The sequence below is a fragment of the Pan troglodytes genome, chromosome 5 (genome assembly GCF_028858775.2).
Source record: "Pan troglodytes isolate AG18354 chromosome 5, NHGRI_mPanTro3-v2.0_pri, whole genome shotgun sequence".
NCBI lineage: Eukaryota > Metazoa > Chordata > Mammalia > Primates > Hominidae > Pan > Pan troglodytes.
Genome location: NC_072403.2, coordinates 149,770,672 through 149,784,733, shown reverse-complemented (window position 1 = coordinate 149,784,733; position 14,062 = coordinate 149,770,672).

Here is a 14,062-nt window from a genome sequence, read left to right as displayed (position 1 = left end):
GTGGCTCAGAAAAGTAAATTAACTTGTCTAAGAGCAAGTAATTAGTAAAAAGTTGAGCTGGGATTTGATATAAAGAAAAATCTGATCTAAACTTGACAATATTTCTGCTTCCCCAAATTGCCTCCTTAAAGTTTACACATTGTTTGGTCTCTTCAATACACATCAAAATTATCAATACCTATAGAAATGTCAATGAAAAGTCTTCCTTTAAATTAGAATATTTAGAAACTTTAGGCCCAGAGACTAAAAAGTATGTGAAATTAGTATAAAAGTATGTAAAATGTTTGTAAAGAAATGATGATAACTTTGTAGACCAATGTGGCATGTAAAACATGTGGGCCACAGAGGGAGATTAAGAAAAAAATATATGCAATCATAATAATAAAAGTGGAGTTACTCCAGACTATGCTTTTTGCCAATTCTTTGGTGAGAAGGGATTGGTAGTTAATTACAGAACCACTTTCTATATTAATTCTAGATATTATATTCTAATCCTTAGAAAGTAGGCTGTGGAAGAACTAATAATTGCCCTCAAGGACCCATTCTCTTCTTCTCATAAGAGAATTTCTGGTTGCCCAGCTAAAGCTTCTATTTCGCACCACTCATTGCAGATAGGTATAGCTATGGACTCAGTTCTGGCCAGTGGACTCTGAATGAAGGTACTATGTACACTGTTGGCTGTGCTCTTGAAGCTAAGGGATGTGCCATCTCATCCCCTGTGCTCTCTTTGTTGGCTGGGAAGCTGGCAGGATGATAGGAGTTAAGCCAGCCATTATGGACTTTCAGATGGAAACCAGCTGTTGAGGATGAGAGAGCGACAAAAAGAAGACCGTCAAGATTGTGGGGCTAATTTACCAGCCTGAATTGCCAACCTGTGTTTTTGTATTACAGGCAAATAAAGTATGTGTTTTTAAAGTCGCTGTTATTTTGAGTCTCATTGTAACTGCAGCCAAACCAATATTCTAATGAATAAACTATATTCTAACTAATAATTAAACAGAACACTCCATTCCCCACCCAAATCTCCTGAAAATGAATGTATGCAAGAATTCTCCATGTAGAACTATATCGTTTATTTTGGTATTCATATTATGGTACATTTTCTCCTAACAACTTGTTAGGACTTGTCATTTCCTTGCTTTCTGAACTCTCTTCATTGAAAAGTCTGCCAAGGGATTCTGGCTTCTCATGTTGTCTTAGGAGTGTCTTTACTGGGTCCAGAAACCTTGGGTCATTTCTTTTAAGTGCAGGATAGATACAACTGGGAAAGTAAAGACACTATAGGATGATCTAATATTTATTAGTGATTTTGTTTATGCCCAAACACTCCAAAAAGTGTCTGGAAATTTCTGCCATAATCTGATTTATAAGAACCCTTTGAAACCTGGGCAGCATGTTGGATCAGGAGTTTCTCAGACTTGTCTGAGGTTTTTAGATCCAGTACATGGGCAGCTTCCTGAAGAGGGGTACAGGGGGAAGCATGTGTGTGGAGGAGGTGTTATAACCAGAATTCCCCTATAGTTGCCTTTTCTAAAATAGGGTTTAGAGAAGATGTGGGAGGAGTCCCCCTAAACCACTAAAATGTCTCAGTTGTAAAACTGATGACTCTCTGGTGAGCACACAAAGCCAACAGCTTCAAGTTCTATAGTCCATTTTGATGAAGACAGAAAAAGTTAAAGGGCATTTACCCAATTTCTGTGGATGATTGAACAGGCTATTGCACTACGCAAAACTAGGAAGTGCTAAGCAAATACCAGAAAACTTATTACAGAGTTTGAAGCAGAGTTAGTTTCAGGTAGCATCAGGAATTGCACATAGCCTCTTGAATTCTTTGTCTTCACTTTACATATCCCATAGCAGAACACAAGGGGTCAGCCTCATATAATGGATGCTAGAGTTTAGGGGGCAAGGTGGGATGGAGGAAGCAAGGAGACCACCTGGGGATATTAGCTATATCCTGTCTTATAAGAAATGCTATAGGGGGCTGGGTGTGGTGGCTCACGCCTATAATCCCAGCACTTTGGGAGGCTGAGGCAGGCAGATCACGAGGTCAGGAGATTGAGACCAACCTGGCTAACACAGTGAAACCCCATCTCTACTAAAAATACAAAAAAAATTAGCTGGACATGGTGGCAGGCGCCTGTAGTCCCAGCTACCCGGGAGGCTGAGGCAGGAGAATGGCATGAACCTGGGAGGCCGAGTTTGCAGTGAGCCAAGATTGCTCCACTGCACTCCAGCCTGGGTGACAGAGTGAGACTCTGTCTCAAAAAAAAAAAAAAAAAAAAAAAAAAAGAAAAAGAAAAAGAAAAAGAAATGCTATAGGGAGTTCTTCAAGTTGAAACAAACAAAAAAAAAGCTAACAACGTTAAAACATATGAAAGTATAAAACTCATTGTAAAATAAGAATATAGTCAAATTCAGGATACTCTGATATTGTAATGTAGGTGCATAAATAACTTTTAACTCCAATATAAAAGTTAAAAGAGAAAAGTATTAAAAATAACTATAGCTATAATAATTTGTTAATGATACATGATATACAATAGAGGTAAATTGTGACATCAATAACGTAAAATATGGAGGAGGAAAGTTAAAGTGTAGAGTTTTTCTAAATTTGACTACTTACTTTTCTAGTGAGCTTTATACTTTCATACGTTTTCATGTTGTTATTTAGCATCTTTTCATTTCAACTTGCAGAACTCCCTTTAGAATTTCTTGTAAAGCAGGTCCAGTGGCAATGAACACCCACATGCAGCTGAAGTTGAGTTGTTTTCTGCTTAAAGTAGACTGTTATAACTACAAGATGCTTTATGTAAGCCTCATGGTAAGCATCCCCCCAGAAAGCTGTAATAGATACACAAAAGATAAAGAGAAAGGAAGCAAACTACCACCAAAAATCATTACATTATAAAAGAGGACAACAATAGAGGAAGAATGGAACAAAGGAACTACAAAACAGTGAGAAAACAATTAAAGTGGCTGTAATAAGTTCTTGCCTATCAATAATTACTTTAAATGTAAATGGGTCAAATTCTCAAATATAAAGTCATAAAGTGGCTGATGGATTAAAAAAAAGAGACCTCACTATATGCTGCATATGAGAGACTCACTTTAGCTTTAAAAACACATGCAGGCTGAAAGTAAGGAGATGGGAAAAAAATATTGCATGAAAATGGTAACCAAAAAAAGAGCAGGAGTGTCTATACTTACATGAGATACAATATACTTTAAGTCAAAAACCGTCACAAGAGTCAAAGAAGGTTACTATATAATAATAAAGAGACAGATTCATCAAGAGGATATAGCAATTGTACATATATATGCACCCAACATTGGAGCACCTAAATATTCATATATTAAGCAAGTACTAAAAGAACTGAAAGGAAAAATAGATAACAATAAAATAATAGTATGGGACTTCAGTACCTGACTTTCAACTATGGATAGATCATCCAGACAGAAAATCAAAAAGAAAACAGCAGACTTGAAGAATGTTATAGGCCAAATAGACCTAATATACATGTACAGAACATTCCACCCAACAGCGGTAGAATACACATTCTGTTCAAGTGCACATGGAACAGTCTCTAGGATAAATTATATGTTAGGCCAGAAAACAAATCTAAGAAAATTAAAATCTTATCAGATATATTTTCTAACTACAATAGTATGAAACTAGAACTCAATTATAGGAGGAAAATTGGAAAATCCACAAATATATGAAAATTGAACAGCATACTCCTGAGCAACAAATGGGTCCAAGAAAATATTTTTTAAAATCTTGAGACAAATGAAAATGGAAACACAACATACCAACAGAAACAGAAAGAGCTGAAGAGAGAAGTTTATAGTAATAAATGCCTACATAAAGGAAGAAACATATCTCAAATAATCTAAACTTACACTTCAAGGAACTAGAAAAAGGAGAACAAACTAAGTCCAAAGTCAGCAGAAAGAAGAAAATAATAAAGACTAGAGCAGAAGTAAGTGAAATAGAGGCTAGAAAACCAAGAGAAAAATTCAAAGATACTTAGAGTTGGTTTTTGGAAATAATAAACAAAATTAAGAAACTAGTTAAATTAATTGAAAAGAGAAAGAAAATTCAAATAAATTAAATTTTACATAAAAAGGAGATAGATGTTACAATGATATCACAGAAATACAAAGAATCATAAGAGATTACTATTAATAATCATATGCCAACAATTGGATAATCTAGAAAAAATGGATATATTCCTAGAAACATACAATTTACCAATACTAAATTATGAAGAAATAGAAAAGCTGTACAGAAAAAAAACAAGGAGATTGAATCTGTATTTGAAAACCTTTTAGTGAAGAAAAATCCAGGACCTGATGTCTTCACTGGTGAATTCTACCAAAGAATTCTTCTTAAAGAAGAATTAATGCCAATCCTTCTCAAACTCTTCCAAAAAATTAAAGAGGAGGGAACACCTTCTAACTAACTTTACCAAGTCAGCATTACCCTGATACTAAAGCTGGAAAAAGACATCACAAGAAAAAAATTATAAGCCAAGATGAACAATGATGTAAAAATCCTCAATAAAATACTAGCAAGCCATATTCAACAGCATATTAAAAGATCATACACCATGATCAAGTGTGATTTATTTCAAAGATACAAGGATGGCTCAACATACACAAATCAATATATGCGATACACCACATTAACAGATTGAATAATAAAAATAGCATTTTTATAATAAAAATAATATAGTCATCTCTATAGATGCAAAAAACCCACATTTGACCAAATTCAACATCCTTTCATGATTAAAACTCTTAACAATGTAGATATTGAAGGAATGTACTTCAACATAATAAATGCCATACACGACAAGTCCACAGATAACATCACATTCTTTGGTGAAAATTTGAAAGCTTTTCCTCTAAGATTAGGAATAAGATAAGGATACTTATTGTCAACACTTCTATTCAAGGTAGCATTAGAAGTCCTAGCCAGAGCTATTAGGCAAGAAAAAGAAATAGAAAACTTCAAATCATAAAGGAAAAAGTAAAATCACATGATCTCATGATCTTATATATAGAAAACAGATCACATGATCTTATATATAGAAAACTTCAATGACTACACCAAAAAAAAAAAAAAAAATCCCGAAAACTGTTACAATAAATAAATTTGGTAAGGTTGTAGGACATAAAATCAACATACAAAAATCAGCATTTCTGCTACTAACAATGAACGTCCAAAAAAATCTAGAAAACAATACCATTTACAATAGCATAAAAATATTTAGGAATGAATTTAACCAAAGAGATAAAAGATTTGTATATTGAAAACTACAAAACGTCTATGAAAGAAATTGAAGAAAAAAATTGGAGATATCCTGTGTTCATGGATTGAAAGAATGAATATTGTTTAAATGTCCATACTACCCAAAGTGATCTATAGATTCAACGTAATCTCTATTAAAATTCCAATGATGTTTATCACAGAAATAGAAAAAACAATCCTAAATTTCATCTGGAACCACAAAAGACCACAAATAGCCAAAACAGTCTTCAGCAAAAAGAACAAATCTAGAGGCATCACATTACCTCATTTCGAAATATACTACAAAGCTATTGTAATCAAAAGAGTATAGTATTGGCACAAAAACAGGCATATAGGTTTGTGGAACAGAATAGAGCCCAGAAACAAATCCACACATTCATGGTCAATGATCTTCAACAAAGGTCCAAAAACACACAATAGGCAAATGACAGTCTCTTCAATAAATGGTGTTGGGAAAACTAGATGTCCACATGGAGAAGAATAAAATTAGGCATTTATCTCAAAATGGATTAAAGATTTAAACATGAGAGCTGAAATTGTAAAACTACTAGAATAAAACACAGGAAAAAAGCTTCTTGACATTGGTGGGCTGGGCTATGATTATTTGAATATGACCCCAAAAGTATAGGCAACAAAAGCAAAAACAGACAAATGCAATTGCACCAGACTAAAAAGCTTCTGCACAATGAAGAACATAATCAACAGAGAGAAGAGAAAACCCACAAAAATGGGAGAAAATATTTGCAAATAATTTATATGGTTTTGGGTTAATATCCAAAATATCAAATGAACTCAATCAACTCAATAACAAGAACACAAATAACCCAATTAAAACATAGGCAAAAGAACTTAATAGACATTTCTCAAAAGGAGACATACAAATGTCCAACATATGTAATAAAAAAAGCTCAACATTACTAATCATCAGGGAAATGCAAACCAAAATCCCAAGGAAATCTCACCTTACACATGTTAAAATGACCATTATCATAAAGACAAAATATAACAAGTGTTGGCGAGGATGTGGAGAAAAAGAACTCTGGTACACTGTTGATGGGAACATAAATCATAAATTGGTATAGCCATTATGGAGGTTCCTAGAAAAATTAAATATAGAAGTATCATGTGATCCAGCAATCCCACTTCTGAGTACACCTCCAAAGGAAATGAAATCAGTATATTGAAGAGGTATTTGTTCTCCCATATTCATTGCATCATTATTCACAATAGCCAAGATATGGAATTAATGTAAGCGTCCATTGGTGAATGAATGGATAAAGAAAATGTGACACACACACACACACACACACACACACACACACACACAGAGGAATATTATTTAGCCCCTCAAACAAAGGGAATCCTGTTATTTGTGGTAACATGGATGAACCTGGAGGACATTATGCTGAAAGAAATAGACCAGGCACAGAAAGACAAATACTGTATACTTTCATGTATTTATCTAAAAAAAGTCAAACTCAGAGAGTAGAATGGTGGTTGCCAGGGGGTGGTGGAAGGGGGAGGTATTGTTCAAAGGCTACAAAGTCTCTGGCAGGATGAATAAATTCTGGGGATCTACTATACAGCATGACAGCTATAGGTTATAATAATGTAATGTATACTTGACATTTGCTTAGAGAGTAGATCTTATACATGCTTGTCACATAGACACAAATAGTTAACTATGCAAGGTGTTGGATATGTTAATTAGCTTGATAGTGATAGCCACTTCACAATGTATACATATATCAAAACATCATGTACACTGTAAATGTATGCAATTTTTATTTGTCAATTGCACCTCAATAAAGCTGAGAAAAAAAGGACATTGGGAGGGAATTATTTTGTAAGGAGAGAAAAAAGCATAAATATCTTTTTTTTTTTTTTTTTTGCCTAATGTAAGAAGTCTGTTCATCAAATTGACAAAGTCTAAGGTCCTAGGACTGAATATTTGAATAATGTCATCACATAATATCTCTAAGTCCTAGGCAAATATTAGGTGAAAAAAATTAAACAGATAGGGCTCCTGCTTTTGACAATAATTTCTGAGTAAACAGTCTTGTTTACTGTTTACAGATGACAGTGATCTAGTTTGAAGAAAGCTGTAATGCTATAAGCCATGAAGTTGATGTTTAGACTACCGTATTATTTTCAACATTCTTGCTACCTCCCCAACATTTCTGCTGTGGTTGTATTGAGTTAAGCTACAATTCAGAAATATATGGATTATGAACAGAGGTGGTGGCTTATGCTTGTAATCCCAGCTCTTTGGGAGGTCTAGGTGGATCACTTGAGGCCAGGAGTATGAGACCAGCTTGGGCAATATAACGAGACTCCATCTCTATTTAAAAATAAAAATAAAAATAAAAATAAGAAAAGAAATACATGGCTTAAAAAATTTCCTCCAGAAGAAAAACAGGTTATGCAAGAAGAAGCCTGTTTTAATAGAAAGTAACTATAGGCACCTGAAGACTACCTCTGCATGTGTTTATTTTTATTTTGTTGGCAGGGCATTACTGGTAGAAAAGTAGATATTCTATAACAAGTTTGAGTGAATAAGCTCCACATGTGGTCTCAAGCCAAAGTCCTATCATCACATCTGGCACGAGAAAAACACCACAGTTTTCTGAACCTTTTCCCCAGACCTCCTGAGGCTCTTTGCTCATTGGAACGAGGCAATGCTGAGGCAAGTTGGTTTCCAGACTGAGGTTGATACTCAGCCTTGCTGGCCAGCTCTCTTATTTGCCAGACCAAGGTCTTCTCATGCCTCAGGCTAAATAGCAAGCAAGTGCTCAAGGCCAGAATTATTTGAAATAAGAGGAAAGTTGGAGGTGCTGCCCAGTTCATGACTCAGTGAAACCAAACTCTGAAACACAGCAATCCAGAATTGAGAAGCAAAAATAGGAAGGCTTGAATGGAGCAGTAACCCAGCCAGGCCTTGACAGAGTATTTGGAAACAGGTGGCATAAAAGATTAAATATACCAGGACTGAACGGGATTAATTAAGAATGGCAGGGGCCAGCTGAGTCAGGAACACATGGGCAGATCTGGAATTAAGCTTGGTTAATAAAGATAGGTGAGCCCAAAGTGTTTCAGATTGTATAAATGATCCCTACCTTAAAATCTTGTACTGTAGCCCACATACAGATCACAGACACTAAAATCACAGAGAAATATTTGCGAGAAGCCTCTCTTGACCCTGCTGACTTGTATTCTATGAATTGTCAGCACTGACCTGGGGCAAGAATAAACTACAGGTAGATAGATGTCTGTCTGCTTTTGTAAGACAGGAGGAGATAGATATGATCTTAACATTTTTATTAGAACAAAAAGAATAAATACATTTTAAGGCCTAAACTGTTCAAGTTAAAACTCTAATATCATTTTCTTACTTTAACATTTTTGTTTATTGAAAATCTAAATAATTTAGTTAAGTAATAGAAATCCTCCATAGAAGGCAGGGGCCTGGCTCTGTCACAGAATCAACACGGAATCCCAGTCACCAGAGTTAGCTTTTATGAACTTCTGGTTTACCTTCTGAGAAACGGTTTTGTTTTTGAGGATCAAATATGATAATATTTATAAAAGTACTTGGCAAACTATAAATTGTTATATAAATGGAATATATTATTTTATGAAATCATTATTCTTTGCTCACAGAATCATGGCTTGATTACCCTGGGGACCAGTTGGGTTTTTTGTTTTACTAAAACCAAAGAAAAGAAAAATAAACTTTGTTACTTATCACTGACTTATAAAGAATTCTGCTATAAGTCAAATTATTTAAACCTAGCCTAGCAATTATCTTTCTTTTTCCTTGTTCCTGAAAGGTAGGATTTTGTACACAACTTGCTACTAAGTACAGCTGCAATTTGATTAGGAGCCTTAACCCTTGAAAATAGTCCTTTACTGCAAAAAAGCATCACAAAGAAACACCTTTTATGTCTTCTGAATAATAAAAGGGAAAATTCATATTCTTACATTTCTTTGAACAGAAACATGTCTAAATGCTTCAAGTCACATGTTTAAAAGACAGTGGAATAAAGTATTTAGACTACATCTGATAGACAAAGTATTGGCAATTTATAAAACAGCCCCTCAAGATAAACAAAAGACAATCCAAAATAAAAGTGGCCAAATGACATAAACAGGCAATTCCCAGAAGTGAACATGCAAATGATTAATAAACATATGAAATTTAAAAAACAATGAGGTACATTTGCACCCAACAAATAGTGCACGATGAAAAAGACTGATAATATGTAATGCTAATAAGAATATGGGAAAATAAGCAGGCTCATATATTGGTAGTTGGGAGTACAAATTATTGCAATCTTTTTGGAAAGACTCTGTGGGCCACAGTAATTCTAAATATTAGTGCCAGAAAGGATGGTGACTACCATCTTCATTCACTTATTCATGAAACAAATATTTACTGCACGCCTACTTTGTGCCAGGGATACAGACTTACATCTGTAAAATAAATCTCTGCTCCTGTGGAGTTCACATTTATTGCGGGACAGACAGACAATAGCCATAATAAATAAGTACAGTGCATAGAGTATAAGGAAGTGATACGTACGATGGAAAAAACACAGCAGGCCAGGGAAAACCTGTAATATTGATATGAGCGTGTGGGCAGCAACTTCAGATAGGGAGTCTGTATAGGTCTGAACTGAGAAAGTGAAATCTGAGCTAAGACTTGAAGGAAATAGGGAGTAGCTATGAGGATGCACAGGGGAATAAGGTTCCAGGCAGAGGAAACAGCCGGTATAAACATAAATAAGTAAAAATAACAAAGTGATTGAATACAAATATAAAGATGTAAGTGAAAAAAGAGTGGATGGAGACTGCTCCTTTCCCTTCCAAGGTTAACAGTTTCCTTTCTGCATATTTTCTTCATTTATTTATTCAGTTAATGGGATCTGTGTCTGTAACATCTAGGAGGGTGTGTTGATCTGTCAATTATCAAAAAGATAGTCTTACTTTTGGTCAATCAGGCACAGTCACAGAGTCCAGAGACTTTTGGCAAGCTACTTCCTTTTTTTTTTTCCCATGAAATCGGTCATCAATCCATACAGCGTCCACCTGCAATAAGAGTAGCTTGAGTGGAATCACTGAATCTCCTTATCTGGTCCCCTCTCTTGTCTCCTTGGAGCTTTTTTCTACTCATCTGCCTACCCTCAGAATCTTCTGGCAGCTTCAGAGCCTAAAGATTTTGCCAACTCCTTTAGGTCCTTCATATTGTTCAGTGAAGAACCCTTATGAGGGCAACAGACTTATCTCTTGTTAGTGTGAACTTCTGTTATTGCATTAATATTGTGGCATTAATTTTGCTAACAAAAATGCTATTACATTATTCTGTCCAATCAGAGACGTCTATAATCATATAGTGGTAATAATTACACCTGACAACATTACGATAGATTTTTCTGTATTCCTTTACCATCTCTTCTGACCATTTCTCATACTTCACAAGTTTTCTAAATTTCTTTTGAGGTATAACGTACTTTTTAGTATAGAGTTTGTTGGATTTTAAAATAAACATACCCAATTTACCTCCCAGATTAACACTGCCAGCACCCCAGAAGCCTCTCTCTCATGCCTCCTTTCAGTCAATAACCACTCCAAGGTAGCCAATATTCTAATTTGGATCACCATATGTTAATTTTTGACTGGTCTTTAGACTTTATATAAATGGAATCGTTTTGTAAGTACTCTTTGTATAACATTATGTTTGTGAAATATATCACTTTTGTAGATACCCATAGTTTGGCCGGGCATGGTGGCTCATACCTGTAATCCCAGCACTTTCAGAGGCCGAGGCGGGCGAATCACAAGGTCAGGAGTTCAAGACCAGCCTGGCCAACATGGTGAAACCCAATCTCTACTAAAAATGCAAAAAATTAGATGGGTGTAGTGGCGGGCGCCTGTAATCCCAGCTACTCAGGAGGCTGAGGCAGGAGAATCACTTGAACCCAGGAGGCGGAGGTTGCAGTGAGCCAAGATTGCGCCACCGCACTCCAGCCCGGGCGACAGAGTGAGACTCCATCTCAAAAAAAAAAAAAAAAAAAAAAATGCTGGGCATGGTGGCTCACGCCTATAATCACAGCACTTTGGGATCGCTTGAACTGAGGAGATGGAGGTTGCAGTGAGCTGAGATTGCGCCACTGCACTCCAGCCTGGGCAACAAGAGCGAAACTCCATCTCAAAAAAAAAAAAAGCAATAGTTTGTTCTTTGTCATCATTGTATAGTATTCCATTGTATAACTATACCAAGATTTATTTGTTCTACTGTTGACAGACATTTGGGTGGGTTTCAGTTTTTGGCAATTGTGTGTAAAACTGTTATAAACATTCTTTAACATACTGCTTTGTGAATATATGCATTTATCCTCCCAGGCAGAGAGAGTGGCACATATCTACTGTAAAAGGTCAAAGAGTAAATCCTTTAGGATCTACAGGTCATATGGTTTCTGTTTGTTGCAATTATGCCATTGTAGTGCCAAAGTAGCTCTAGAGAAGACATAAACAAATGGATGTAGCTGTGTTTCAATAAAGTGCTATTTACAAAGACCAGATTTGACCTGTACACCATAGTTTGTTGAACCTTGCTCTGCTCTTAGGTATATACCAAGGATTGATAATGCTGTGTGTTGGGTAATGCTGTGTGTTATATACCAAGGAATGGTAATGCTGTGTGTTAGGATGTTCATTATGTTTTACCAGTTTTCTAAAGTGGTTGTGTCAATTTACACTCCCACCAGCAATGAATGAAAATTTCATATATTCACCAACATTTCCCAAATATTTTTAAATTCCTGTCATTTGTAAATCAGTGCCATTATTGCTATAGTAGTAAAATATTATTTTTTTCTTCTCTAAGGAGTCATTATGTCAATGACCTATCATTAATGCCTCTTATTCTTGCAAAGGAATATTGAGGACCCCTACATTGTGCTTTTCTCCCCCTTTAATTTGATGTAGACAAAGAGCACTTTATTGGCAGTTGGGAGACCTAAGCTTAACCATGCTATGACTTTAGTATAGGCACTTCTGTGTCTCATTTTCTTTTTTTTCTTTTTGAGATGGAGTCACAGTCTGTCGCCAGGCTGGAGCGCAGTGGTGCAATCTTGGGTCACTGCAACCTCTGCGTCCCGAGTTCAAGCAATTCTCTTGTCTCAGCCTCCTGAGTAGCTGGGACTACAGGCATGCGCCACCATGCCCAGCTAATTTTTGTATTTTTGGTAGAGATGGGGTTTCACCATGTTGGCCAGGATGATCTCGATCTCTTGACCTCTTGATCTGCCTGCCTTGGCCTCCCAAAGTGCTGAGATTACAGGTGTGATCATTTTCTTAATCTGTGAAATGGGGCTAATAACATCTGCTCTGGCTATTACTCTGGGTTTTTATAATAACAAATGAAACAAAAGATGGATCAAATTAAATGACAGAAAACTAATTACACTACACCATAACAGTGTGCTAGACATACTGTTATAAAACAGTATGTTTAACATGATCCCAACTGGAGGAGTGGGGCAGGAGAGGGGCAGGGGGTGGTGGTGATGAATATTTAAAGGCATAGAAAAAAATGCTAGAAGAATATTTCCCAAAATATTGAGGTGCAATTTTGGGGAGATGATCTAGAGCAATAATTTTTTCTTCTTAATGTTCTGCAAATTTCCCCAAATTTCTCACGTAAACGTGAATTACCTATATAATCAGAAAAAAAGTGAATGTTTAGAAGTACACTGTAGATTGAGAGGCTGCACCTTCTCCCCCTCGCTGGGTGGCCTCACTTGCACTCTGTTGCTTGATCCTTGGCTGAACAAATCAACAACACAAACTAACAACAACAGAAATACATAGACTATGACAAAGTAAGGAATTATCATGATGGGCATTAATAAGCAGCGGGAGGCCTCTGTCTTTGGTTTTGCAAAATGTGATTTTGAGTATTCTTTCAGCACTTAGGGGCTTTTGAAATATTATATTGTGTCAGGGCTTAGCAGTGGAAATAAGCCAAGAAAAGGTGTCTCAAAATTGCCTGAAAGCAGATGACAGAAGCAGTTTGCTTTGCTGGGGATCCTCAGCCTCTGTCACTTTGGGGCTGCACAGTGGAGGGAGGTGGCAGGAGCATTGCTGTGGGTGGCAGAGGCCTGTCTTAATGCCAGTTTCTGCAGTGAATGCTGCAAACATCAAGAATGCAGAAGTGGCCCAGGCAGGCTCATTGGCACTCTAAACAAAGCCCGACCCAAATTGAATGTGGAAATGAACTTTGAGGAAGAGTGTAAGGATGTGGACAAGTTTGGCTTTCTTTATAAAGTGACCGTTCTCTTTCCTATATTTAAAATTTACAGAAAGAAACTGCTACATTTTTCCTTCAGGCCATGGTAAAGGTTAGAAGTATGAAGTATGAAGTATATTTTCCAAAATGCAAACCTTTCTTGTTTTTCAAAGCAAATACAAGCTGTTTTATGAAGAAGTGCTGGCAAAAGTCCAGAAACTAGCACAGAACTGAAATGAAGGTTGAAAAGAAACGATTCAAAGGAAAACATCTATTTAAGTGGGAACCACACCAACACGTGGGATTTGGCTCCCACCGGAGGCAGCCCGCAGACACCAGGTGTCACGTTTAACTGATAGTGCTTGTTGCTGACCCTGTGGGTGGCAGGAAGGAAGAGGAGTGACTGTGGCATTCGGCAGAGGATGAGCTTTGTCCTATCACTGGCACAGAAGCTG